Source organism: Sapajus apella, unplaced genomic scaffold (genome assembly GCF_009761245.1).
Source record: "Sapajus apella isolate SASKATOON/1434 unplaced genomic scaffold, GSC_monkey_1.0 scaffold37, whole genome shotgun sequence".
NCBI classification, from domain to species: domain Eukaryota; kingdom Metazoa; phylum Chordata; class Mammalia; order Primates; family Cebidae; genus Sapajus; species Sapajus apella.
This window is the reverse complement of record NW_022436977.1, coordinates 13,638,677-13,652,048: the sequence shown is the minus strand read 5'-3', so window position 1 is coordinate 13,652,048 and position 13,372 is coordinate 13,638,677. Positions and strand designations below refer to the sequence as shown.

At 42.3% G+C, this 13,372-nt stretch overlaps 1 protein-coding gene across 5 annotated transcripts in view; it reads left to right on the top strand.

The window, feature by feature from the left end:
- TMOD2 (tropomodulin 2) overlaps positions 1-13,372 on the top strand; it is a 60,509-nt gene that overhangs the window by 781 nt on the left and 46,356 nt on the right. Inside the window, exon 1 of one of the 5 annotated variants that reach the window (XM_032297452.1) lies at positions 20-35. The exons of the other annotated variants lie outside the window; for them this stretch is intronic. The gene's annotated coding sequence lies outside the window, so the exon portion shown is untranslated. Of the gene's footprint in view, positions 1-19; positions 36-13,372 lie in introns of those variants that run through there. 5 annotated transcript variants of the gene reach the window in all.

Here is a 13,372-nt window from a genome sequence, read left to right as displayed (position 1 = left end):
CCCATCCTGTGCATGTTTGAGGAGCTCCTGGAGCGGTAGGCATCTCCCTGCCTCGTTCAGCAGGCGATGGGGAGGGGTGGACTGGCCGGCCTCTTTCCTGAGATCGCTGGAGCTGTCACTCGCAGGGCGTTTCAGCCTCCCAGAAAGCTGCCTCGAGCGGATCCTCGAGAGCCTTATTATTATTGTTATTATTTTCCTGGTTAAACTAATGGTGGTATGTACTCCCTTCACGCTTCATAAATTTTTCCTGTTGACCTTCGGAAATGAACGTGGATTTTTAAAATAATAATAAAAGGCTCCTAATGGGAATTTTTAGAGTATTCAGAGGTGGAAAGGTGATGCCGTCACAATGCAAATTAGCAGTGAAGGAGGCCGTGCTTGCTGCAGCTTCATCTGTGCCCATTACATATCTGAATCATGAGCCATTTGGAAAAGGAATGAAAAGAATATCGGGGGAAGGTATTTTAAAAACCAGGTTCTCCTCTTAGCTCGACCATTCAGGAGCTGAGGGACCTGGGCAAGTCCCTTCACCTCTCTGGGCCTCTGCATATAATAAAGTGGGGCGTTTTGGCTAAACGATTTGTAAACCTCTGTTCTTCCAATATTCTCCCCTCTCAGGGAACTGAAGAGATGAGTGTTTCTGTTTAACACCACTACAAAAAGCCTGATTGTGACAACAAGCAGCTCTCCCCTAGTGAAGAGGAAAGATTTTAAAGAGCTTCAGCAATGTGATTTTTTTAAAGATAAAACTGATTTTCTCTATCATCAGTCTAACCCAATAAATATGCATTGCAATCATTTTAATTTTTTTAAGGTACTTTACTTTGATGGGCAACAAAGTGATGGGGTTTGCTTTTGTTTTTGATTTGCTGAAGGTGAAGTGATGGGATCAGCAGATAAAGGGTTAGTGGCTCCCTAGGGCTGGGCTTGAATGGTCAAATGTGGTCAGCAAGGAGGTGGGGGAGGAAACCCCAGCAAGAAGTAACCAGGGTGTATATACACAAAAAAGAGAAGATGCATACTGATGGGCATTGTTTGAAAAAGAAATACACAATAGAAGGAATGAGACAATCAGAAACTCTGCAAACCCTAACATAACAGCGCTCTGCAAACCCTAACATAGCAGTTGAATAAGGCAAGGACTTACCAACTAGTCCAAAACCTTTGAGTGAAAGGTGGTTGGGGAATAGGATTTTCATATTATTTCAAAGTATCACACCACAGATTGCTCAAGGGAAATTTGTCCTTGCAGTGAAGAGGTGAGGAGGTCACTACCAGAGCCAGGTGACCAAGTTTAGCAGCATAGACTGTGAGTCTCCTGTTGTAAAGCAATAAGGAAGCATAACTTCACCTCTGTAGTATTCCTAGCAAAAAGACTTGACAATGCAGCAGAGCAAATGGGGGACAACTACTGTAGATTAAAATCCTCAAGTGATACAACAGTGAATGAGAAGTGTGAACTTTGAATCCTAGACGAGAAAAAAAAAGCTATAAAAGACAATTTTGAGACAGTTGGGTGTGTTTGAATATGGATTGCATGTGAGATGATATTATGGAATTGGTGTTAATTTTCTTAGGTGAGATAATGGTTCATTCTCTGATTATGTAGAAGACCAGGCCATCCTTAGTCTTTGGAGATGTGGATATTAGAGGTAAAGTGTCATGACATCTGCAACTTTCAGCTGTGTCAGAAAAAAAAAGTATAGGGGTAGCACAGCAAGTTCAGGAACTTGGCAAATGTAGCAGAATGATGACAGTTGGTGAATCAAGAAGAATACAAATATTATTGTGCTATTCTTTTAACTTTTCTATAGATTTGAGCTTTAAGAAGTGGGGGAAGTCAGCCAGGCGTGGTGTCTCACGCCTGTAATCCCAGCACTTTGGGAGGCCGAGCGCATGCCATTGAACTCCAGCCTGGGTAACAGAGCGAGACTGCATCTCAAAAAAAAAAAAAAAAAAGGGAGGGAGTCAATAAAATAAATAAGCAAATAAAGAGAAAGTGTTGTAGAGGACTGGGTGGTTCGAGACAAATAGCTGCAGTGACTCTGTGGGGAATTTCTTGGCTTCACCTTCCCAAGATTGAAATCACCTGTTGGAGGTGCAAGTGGGGGGATGTTCCCTTTTTTGGTTTATCTTGGATACGCTCAATCATTTATGCTTAAGATACATCATTCTCTAGCTTCAATCTCAAAGTATTAGTAATTCTCCAAACCTTAGAAATTCTAGCTCTACCCAAGAACCATTCTGAAAGCGCTGTCCCTTTCCTCTCTATGTCCAAGATCTGTGTCAGTGTGTAAGGAAGTTTGAGAACATAGGCACTAATTCATTTCATTTAGAGTTAGGGAAGTGTTAGAGAGGAAACGATTTAGCTTTGTGATAGAGCAGAAGTTGTGGGGTTTCCTTTCATTCTTTTGTGTGTAAATCATATACAACCAAATGTTTTCCTTATAGACTATAAGTGATTCAAAGAGGTTCATAGAAGGCATGTGCAGAAGAGACTCCCTGTTAACAGACCACAAAAACAGAATCAACTCTCAATAATAAAACGCTTAATCTCTTACGCAGAATCCTTTGCTGCAAAGATATTTTTGCTTTACCTGGATTGTATGTGTATGTGTATATATAAAAATATGAATTTAAAGTACACATATTTACTTGCATGGATGTCTACGTGTATCTGTGAATCTTTCAGTCAGTATTCCCCAAAATAAATAGAATGTTAATGGGTTACAAGACAAAGAAAATGCCTAGCCAGATGTGGTAAACACTAGAGTAAACAAAGCTGGAAAAGTTTGTTTAGTCTTGACTTTTCAGAGCCTTTCATGGTTAACGATCATTGTATATGGGGATGTAAATAGGGTAGGAATGTCTATAGTCTGTGATATATAATGTTTCCCAAACTCTGTGCAAAAAAATGAAAACTATCTTGAGGGACTACCGTTACATGGAACCGACTTTGAGAAGCTGCCTTAAATACATTTTTGAGTGAAAGGTCAGGACATGTGAATAGATGTATAATTTTTAAGTGTTTGTGCTTCCCATTACCTATAGATTAGAATTCAAACTTCAGTTTCTGGTTTTAATGGAGCATAACAGTTTGACCCCAGTCTACTTTTTCAACCTAAATTTCCCATCTTTATTCCTATAAACTCTCCTGCTTAGTCCTTTGTTGTATACTATGAACCATTTTTATTTTCAGTACACCAAAAAATCAATTATAGGTAACTTTCAGGTGCCATGGTCAGGTAAAATGAGAGGCACTTTTCTACTATGGCTTTTCCATGGATTGGGATAGCCACCTTTCCTCCCAAAGCCATTTTGAGTTCCTTGGCCTTGGTCCCATGTTTCAGCACAACCTTCCTTAAAGCTGTGATTTCATGCTATTTCTGCTTTTATGATTTGCCATCCTGTTTCAACATCAAGGCTGCCTTACTAATTACCCTAATTACCTCTTTCACATGTGTCACCAGTATTCCTGGGTTCCCCTAGTGACAGCCAGGTAGGGTGGGGATGAGAAGGTCAGTTTTAGGACTGTGAGTTGCTGGAGCTCATGTAACAGAGAACAAGGACAGCCATGCCATTTCTGGACATGAGGAAAAAGGAGACAACCTGGGGGCATAAGCCCTAAGAAAGGACCAGGAGGCCCCTCATCAGAGTGGTTAGAGGCGTGTGGAGTGCAGTGAGCTGGGCGGCTATTCAAGCAGTGTGCATGGGGACAACTATCCTCACTGTTGATAAACAACCATTCTGACTGGGCAGTGTCCATTTTATACCAGTTGCTAAATGTTTTGCACATCATTTAGGTAAGCACTCACAAGTCAGGGTACGTGGAGCATCCATAAGTCATAACAAAGCCTAGATCAAAACCTAGCTGGTATACAGACGCCAAAGAAAGAGACAAGATGAGTGAGTCAAAGACCACATAAGCAAGCAGAAGAAAGGAGTACACATGAATCAAAAGACAAAAAGCAGGAAACTGGAGGTGCCAATCAGGAAATTAGAAGCCCGTAAGTTCCCAAAGGCAAGAGGAAGGAACATGGTTAAAAGCAACAAGCAGTTAAAAACCAGAAAGGCACAGATCTCCAAGTGGAAGGCGAGGAGGTAGATAGAGGTCAAGAAACAGGAACTCCTCTAAAAACAGAAAAGAAGGCCGAACACAGGGACAAGGCAACAGCGGGAAATAGTACCCGCCATGAGAATTAGAAACCAAGAGGCAGGCTGGGCAGATAGCAAGACTTTTTGGCTTTTTGGCTACTTCCTACCCAGGTGGAAATCTATCTCATAGCTTGGCCAGCTTACACTATGGTGGCTTTCTACACCTGGCAACGCTGACCTGCAGCTCTTACAGGTTCTGCCTCTTCGTATTCAGCAGACCTTGATGTAGAAAACAGAGGGAAGAACACTCAAAAAAAATTATTCCACAACCAAGGACAAAAGAGAAATAGCTTTGACTGAGGACTTGTGTGTGCTAGACACTGTGCCTAATATGTATATGGTCATCTTAAGTGTCACCTCAGCCTTCAGAGATAAGCTCTGTCCTTTGCATGTTTTACAGAGGAAGGAACAGAAGTTTGGAGAGGTTGTCACTGCACACATACCTGCACCATCAGACCTTGGGTTGGTTAACTCTAAGGCCCATGCTTTTAGTCTTCTGTGTTCTTCTAACCTTGGATAGGAGCAGTCACTAGTGGGCATATTGTTATAAAAAGGAACTGTTTCCAAGTATGATTTAAGTTTTGGCAAGTTTTGTGTTATAAGATTGGCAAAAATGAGCTCTGCATTCTGGTAAGATCCATTTCTCATTCCTCTTTCAGCTTGTTTCTTCCTATTGCCATACCATATTTTTTACTGAAATTTCTCGTTATCCCACCTTGTTCTGTCCTTTATCCTCTTCAAGTATTTCCCAGAATATGTAGAAGACTTTTGGTTGTTTCAAAATAAAACAACTTAACTGGCCCATCTTCAAATAGCTGCATTCCAAAACACAGGCCGTTGCTGTGTAATATTTGCCCAGTGGCCAGAAATGAATTAAATATCTAATATCAATTTATGTTTTCTTGGAGATTACATTGATATGCAGATTCTGTTCTAATTTGCTAGTTTTAGAAAATGTGGATTTGGCTCTTGTGAAAATTGGTGTACTAATTATTTCGAAATTATTATGAAATATTGAAGATATATTAAAAATAATGAAGAATAATAACCTCTACCAGGCACGGTGGCTCATGCCTATAATCCCAGCACTTTGGGAGGACGAGATGGGTGGATCACCTAAGGTCGGGAGTTCGAGACCAGCCTGGCCAACATGGTGAAACTCGTCTCTACTAAAAATACAAAAATTAGCTGGGCATGGTGGTGCACACCTGTAGTCCCAGCTACTCAAGAGGCTGTGGCAGAAGAATCACTTGAACCCAGGAGGTGCAGGTTTTAGTGAACCAAGATCATGCCACTGCACTCTAGCCTGGGCGACAAAGCAAGACTTTATCTCAAAAAAAAAAAAAAAAAAGAAAGAAAAAATACAAAACAGAAGAAGAGCCTCTCATTTACTGACTCTTCCATTTAGGAATAAAGCATCACTAGCACAGTTGAAGCCCAAGATCCCCTTCTCCAATCAAAGTCTACCCCCTGCCAATGTGTTGTTTGTCTTTGTCCCGTCAGCAGTCCTTTGTAGCTTTCCTAGATATATACATACTCTTAGGTGATTGATGGCACTGTTTAGCTCATTTAAAACACTTTTTACGGCTTGGCATGATGCCTCACATCTGTAATCCCAGCACTTTGGGAGGATGAGGTGGGCAGATTGCCTGAGTTTAAGAGTTCGAGACCAGCCTGGACAGCATGGCAGAACCCCATCTCTACAAAAAATACAAAAATTAGCTGGGTATAGTGGCACACACCTGTAGTCCCAGGTACCTAGGGGGCTGAGGCAGAAGAATTGCTCAAGCCCAGGAGGTCAAGGCTGCAGTGACCCATGTTCGCACCACTGCATTCCAGCCTGGGTGATAGGGCAAGACCCCATCTCTAAAAAAAAAGAAAATCAAAAAAATTTTCACCTTATTTTTTTTTAATTGTCTTATTTTTATTTTTTTAGATATAAGATCTTTCTCTGTCACCCAGGCTGGAGTACAATGCTGCAGTCATAGCTCACTGTTACCTAGAACTCCTGAACTCAAGTGATCCTCCTGTCTCAGCCTCCCAAGTAGCTGGGACTACAGGCATGTGCCACCACGCCCAGCCAATTAAAAAAAAAATCTGTAGAGACAGCGTTTTGCTATGTTGCCCAGGCTGGTCTCAAACCCCTGGCCCTGGATGATCCTCTCACCTTGGCAACCTCCTAAAGTGCTGGGATTACAGATGTGAACCACAGTGCTTGCCCTCACTAGGTTTTTAAGAGTAATTTTTGTTTACTCTTTTGTAAAAGTTAGTCTTTGGTTTGTTTTGGGTTTCATATATAGGACTGCTTATTGTTTTAGTTTTGGTTCTGTCTTTGTATGTAGGCAGGGCCAAGTACTAGCCACTTCACATTGTTTCTGATTTTCCTTTCATACCACAGTTATACAAATAAGGTAGTGGAAAGAGAAGCAAAGAAAGCCATACTCCTTATTTTCCTTCCCAAGGCTTGTAAATTTGGATAATAGGAAGAGTTACTTAAGGGCCCAAGTCATCCTTCCATCAGCTTGTCTTTAATCCTATTTTACGTTTTCCTAACTGACTCCTATACTTGCCCACCAGGACTCCTGGAAGCCTTGTTAGGCATTTGCTTCACTCCAGTGTGTACATTAGCATCCTATATCATGTTAAATGCTTGCCGTGGGAAAGACACGCTGCTGGAGGCGAGGCTATAGCAGTACTTTGCTAACTTCTCAATGCAGCATTGCTAAGAGGAAGGGAAAACAATTGGGAGCCCCTGTGCAGCCTTGTTGGGGGCAAAAGCAGACCAGCCGTGAGCTGGAAAAGCTTTTTTTTTTTTTGAGATGCAGTCTCCCTCTATCACCAGGCTGGAGTGCAGTGGCGTGATCTTGGCTCACTGCAACCTCCACCTCCTGGGTTCAAGAGATTCTCCTGCCTCACCCTCCCAAGTAGCTGGGACCAAGGTATGTGCCACCACACCCAGCTAATTTTTATATTTTTAACAGAGACGGGGTTTCACTATGTTGGCCAGGATGGTCTCTATCTCTTGACCTTGTGATCCACCCACCTCAGCCTCCAAAAGTGCTGGGATTACAGGCATGAGCCACTGCACCCAGCCCAAGCTGGAAAAGCTTTGATTTGACTTCAAAAGCTATGAGAATGCTATATTCTTCTCCACAGTATTTCTATATTGGTTTTTTAAAAATAAAGCCTGGGTGATGTAGCAAGACCCTATCTCTACAAAAATTTTTTAAATTTTTATGCAATAAATTTTTATGCACTAGCTGAGCATAGTGGCACACACCTGTAGTCTCAGCTGCTGGAGTCAAGGGAGGTGGGGGGAGTATTGAGGCAAGAGGTTCACTTGAGCCCAGGAGTACAAGGCTGCAGTGAGCTATGATCACATCATTGCACTCCAGCCTGGGCAATAAACCAAGACCCTGTTTCTAATAATAATAATAATAATAATAATAACTAGCTTTCACAAAATCTTCAGATCAAAGTTGTGCTCCAGGAGGATGCAATTTTTTTTCTCTTCAGACTCTGAGACCCCCTGGTACACTGACACAGCATAGGCAATTTGTTTAAACAGCTACTGTTACATAGTATTAACATGTTGTTTTAATTAATTAATGCCTTTTCCTACTGAGTTATGAGATGGCACTTGTCTTCTGGGGGTTCGTAGTATAGCTGGAGAGAGAACCATACATGTAACATACATGAAAAGATAGCAAGATACATCAAATTGGTGATATAGGCATTTAAATTTAGAGGACGAGCAACTTCTGTGGGTTTAGATGATCTCAGAAAGTTACATCACAGGGAGAGGAAGCAATGGATAGAGGGGAATGAGCTCTGGACCTGTGGGCTCATTTGAGCTCATTTCTTTCACTTGACATTTGTTACACAATATTTATCAGATGCCTAGTTCAGATCAAGAACTGTGCTGGGAGTCTGGATTTTATCAGTGAGTAAAACTCATACAGTTCCCCACCCCCCACAGAGATTAGCAAGGAAGACAGAAGTAAAGCAAGTAGTTGTAATAAAGACAAAAACAGATGTGATTAAAATGGTAGCATAGAAATGGGGAGTGACCCAGACATTGTCTCCAGGTCCAAACGAGGCTTCCCTAAAGCAGTGAAGCTTGCATGAGACCCAGGGATGAGTAAGATAGCAGTCAGCCAGAGGGGAGTGGTGTGAGAGTGTTCTGAGCAGAGGGAACAACATAAGGCATGATCCAGGCATTGGAAGTGGGCCAGGAGGCTGGAGCCGGGAGGAGATGGGGAGTGCAGCGCAGGATGAAACTGATGAAGATGACAGAAGCCAGACTGAATTTGAACCTTATCCTCAAGGCAGCAGAAGCCACTGGAGGATTTTAAGTAACTAGAGAAGAGTTGTTTAACTCTGTGCTCATTTGGCCATTTGTGTGGTGAATGGATCAGGAGGGATAGGGCTGAGTGTGGGCAATGTGGATGAGTTAAGTAGGTGGATTCTTAACACATTTAGGTAAGGACAGGATTTGGTGACTGATGGCTGGAAAAGAGACCAGAGAGAGAAGATGTCAAGGATGGCTCCCTGGTTTTTTGGCCAATTTCCTGAAATTGGGGTTTCTGGAGGAGGAAGATGATGAGAGCACTTCTGACATATCTGAGGTATCTGAGGAAGCCAAGGAGAGATGTGGACTAAGCAGATGGAAATATAGGAGTCTAACCCTCAGTAACAAAGTCTAGGATGAAGATACAGATTTTGGAGTCTCCTGGTTATATATCCTAATTAAAATTTTGGAGGCAGATGAGTTTCTCCAGGGAGAATATGTGGTATGAAAATAGAAGAATTTATAAGATGAGACCTTGAAGAATGCCAGTGGAGGAAAAAGAATTGCTAAAAGAGACCAAAAATGAATGCTCAGAGAAATAGAAGAAAAACCATCTATGTTGCTGGATTGAGCAATCTTTAAGGCCTTTCTCAGCTCTGAAATTCTGTGGTCCTGCAGAGCTGGGATCTGAGCCAAGTCTCAACAGCAGAGCACATAGATAGGCCACGAGAATAGAGAAGGGCATTCCTATCAGCCAGCATCCCGACAAGAAACAGGGGATACACTCAAACTGAGTAATTTGAGAAAATTTTAATAAAGAGGCTATTTAGAAAGATGGGGGGAAGATTTAGGGAATCCAACAAGGCAGAACTCTGGTACCAGCTGCCACAAGGACTCTTTACCACCCAAGGCCTGAGGTCAGCCAGGGGCGGTCAGCTTTATGGAGAGGGCTGCCTGTTGGGAGGTGTGGCCTTCTGTACCCAACCTCCCCCTCCCCCTGCGCTCGTTTGCTGCTAGTGCCTCCTGTGGGCCAAACACAAGCCAGACAGAAAGGGAACCCACTGATACAGTCTAAAAAGATCGTCTTCCTGGAGCACAGAGCAGTGGGGAAGTGGATGTGGAGGGGCAAACAGGAGACAGCCAGAACAATCACCCTGGAAAATGGAAGCATTTGGGTAAGAGGATGTGTTCGTTCCCTGTTGCTGCTGTAACAAATTAGCACAAATCCAGTGGCTTAAAACAATACAAATTTATTCTTACTGTTTTGGAAGTTAGAAGTCTGAAACGCATGTCACTGGGCAAAAATCAAGGTGTCACAGGGCAAAAATCAAGGTGTCACAGGACTGTATTCCCATCTGAAGTCCCTAGGAGACAATCCATGTCCTTGCCCTTCCCCACCTCCAGAGGCTGCCCACATCCCTTGGCTCGTGGCCCCTTCTACCGTCTCCAAAGCAAAAAAATTGCATGACTCTGACCTTCTGCTTCACAACTCCTTCCCTGACTCTTCTGCCTTCTTTTTCTGTCTTTTAAGACTCCTTTAGATTACATTGGCACACCCAGATGATCCAAGATGATCTCTCTATTTTTAAATCCTTAATCTTGGCTGGGCATGGTGGCTCAGGCCTGTAATCCCAGTACTTTGGGAGGCCAAGGCAGGTGGATCGCTTGAGATCAGTAGTTCAAGACCAGCCTGGGCAACATGGTGAAACCCCATCTGTACTAAAAATACAAAAACTTGGCCGGGTGTGGTAACAAATGCCTGTAATCACAGGTACTCTGGAGGTTGAGGCAGGAGAATCACTTGAACCCAAGAGGCGGAGGTTGCAGTGAGCTAAGGTCACCCCATTGCACTCCAGCCTGGGCAACAAGAATGAAACTCTGTCTCAAAAAAACAAAAAACATTAATCTAATCACAACTCATTTGTTTTGCTATGTAAAGTAACATACAGATGTGAGGAATAGGAGGAATAGGAGGAGGACATATTTAGGTGGCCGTGATTCTGTCTACCAGAGAGAGCAAATAAACTGTTTTAACTGAAGCAGTGGGTTCCCCAGGAAAGTAATGAGAGAGAAAACAGAAAGTGCAGGTTAAAGCCAAATAATGGGAGCTTTGGAGCTAGACCGTCTGGATTTCATTCTGTAGACAAGAGGGAGCCATTGTAAGTTCTTAACCAGGGAAGTGGCTTGTTAGCAGTGTTGAGAAAAATGATCCAATTATAGTGTTCTGGGTGGCTTACAGGGAAAAACAGAAATCTTTCAAGATGCAATCAGAGTAGTCCAGGCATAAAGGAACAAAGGACTGAAACAAGAGTGAAAAGAAAGGGTGGTGTGAAAAATGTTGTGCAGTAAGGACCTGCAGGAGTTGCTGACCAGCTGGACTCAAAAAAGTGGGAGAATCTGAAATTGGTCAGAGTGTTGGGAGTGTCTGACTGGTAGATTAGTCTAGAGAACAAGTCTATTTTAGAGAAAGATGGGGAGTTTGGGTTTAGTTACAGAATCCAGCAATAGAAATCCACACAGAGGCTGGGCACCATGTGCTCATGCCTCTAATTCCAGCACTTTGGGAGACTGAGGCAGGAGGATCGCTTGAGCTCAGGAGTTCAAGACCAGTCTGGGCAACATAGTAAGACCCCATCTCTACCAAAAAAAAAAAAAAATTGTTTTAATTAACTGAGCATGGTGACATGCTCCTGTAGACCCAGCTACTCAAGGGACTGAAGCAGGAAGATCATTTGAGCCCAGGAATTGGAGGCTGCAATTAGCTATGATCAAGCCAGCATGGGCAAGAGTAAGACCCTGTCTTTAAAAAAAAAAAAACCAAAACCTAAAATGCAATAAAATAAATAAATGGGAAAAAAAAATCATTCAAATAGAATCTTACCAACCCTAAGATACCATTGATTGTAAAACTCTCCAGTATTTTATGTGTTACTAAGAAAAAAAGGCTTGCAATCAAAATACAACATGTTTTCTTAAAAATACAAATTTTTGGCTGGGCACGGTGGCTCACACCTATAATTCCAGCTCTTTGGTAGACCAAGCTGGAAGGATCGTTTGAGCACAGGTGTTAGGGACCGGCCTGGCCCACATAGTGAGATCCTGTATCTACAAAAAATAAAAATTAGCCAGGCATGGTGGTGCACACCTGTAGTTCAGCTACTCAGGAGGCTGGTCTGGGAGGATCTTGAGCCCAGGAGGAAAAGGCTGCAGTGAGTTGTGATAACACACAACTGAACTCAAGCCTGGGCAACAGAGTGAGACCATGTCTCAAAAAATAATAATAATTTTTCCTTTATTGACAGAGCTGTTTTAGACTTCCACATAGGTTTTTTGAAATCTTTTTTACTGAAGTGTAAATGACATACAATAAAGTGCACATATTTCAAGTTACAGTTTGATAAGGTTTGACATTCACATGTACATGTGGAACCATCACCACAATCAAGGTAGTAAACATAGGCAACATCCCCAAAAGGTTCCCCATGCCCCTGTGTCATCCCTCTCATCAGCCCTTCCCACCTCTCTCCCATGCCTAAGCAACTCTGATTTCTTTCCATGATGTAGATTAGTTTACATGTTCTAAAAGTTTAGATAAATGGAATCCTACAGTATACATTCTTTTGGTCTTCTTTCACTCATTATAATTATTTTCAGGTTCATTCATGTTGTTGTATACGTCAACAGTTCATTCCCTTGTATTGCTGAGAAGTATTCCATTATATGGATATACCACAATTTGTTTATTTTTATTTACTTATATAGGGACAGGATCTCACTCTGTTGCCCAGGCTGGAGTGCAGTGGTGCAACCATAGCTCACTGCAGCCTCGACCTCCTGGCTCAAGCAATTCTCCCACCTCATCCTCCCAAATAACTGGGACTACAGGCATGTGCCACCACACCCAGCTAATTTTTTTTTTAATGTAGAAATGGGGTCTCACTGTGTTTCCCAGGCTGGTCTCAAATTCCTGTGCTCAAGAAATCGTCCCGCCTCAGTCTTTCAAAGCGTTAGGACTATAGGCGTGAGCCACTGCTCCTGGTCACAATTTGCTTTTTATTCACTTACTGTCATTCAGGTTGTTTTCAGTTTTTGGCAATTACAAATAAATGTGCCATGAATATACATGGATTTTAAAATCATGTATCTCTCCTGCGCATACATAAAAAGGGGAAATGTAAGTGAAATGCATTCATTGGTTGAATTCTTAAAACTTCTTCACATTCTAACATTTTAGATCACTATTTTACTCATCCATGTCTGGTTTTTTCCCACACAATAATTTCCTCTGTGCCATCAAGTGGTAATTTAAAAAATCTGTAAAAAACAAAACTAAAACTAAAAGCTACTGAACTGGGCGCTTAAACTCACTCTGTCGTTACGTGGAACTATCCTAATCTGTACCTTTCTTTGGGAGTGCTGCTGAACATACCAGCATTGTCACCTCCTTATGATTGTCTGCTTTCTGAATTTTTAAAAGAGTATTGCAGGCCAGGCATGGTAGCTCACACCTGTAATCCCAGTACTTTGGGACGCTGAGGTGGGCGGATCACCTGAGGTTGGGAGTTCAAGACCAGCCTGACCAACATGGAGAAACCCCCTCTCTACTGAAAATACAAAATTAGCTGGGTGTGGTGGCAGGCACCTGTAATCCCAGCTACTTGGGAGGCTGAGGCAGGAGAACTGCTTGAACCCAGGAGGCAGAGGTTGCGGTGAGCCAAGATCACACCATTGCGCTCCAGCCTGGGTGACAGAGCAAAACTCCATCTCAAAAAAAAAGAGTATTCCATAGTTGTCCCTGGGATTTCCTTCCAAATCCTTAACAACAACTCTGTTAGTTTTGAAGCTGGTGCTTTTGATATTTATGTATATACAAGCAATGACAAGTACAATTTTACTGCTGCTGGGACAATAGTAATTATAGCACAC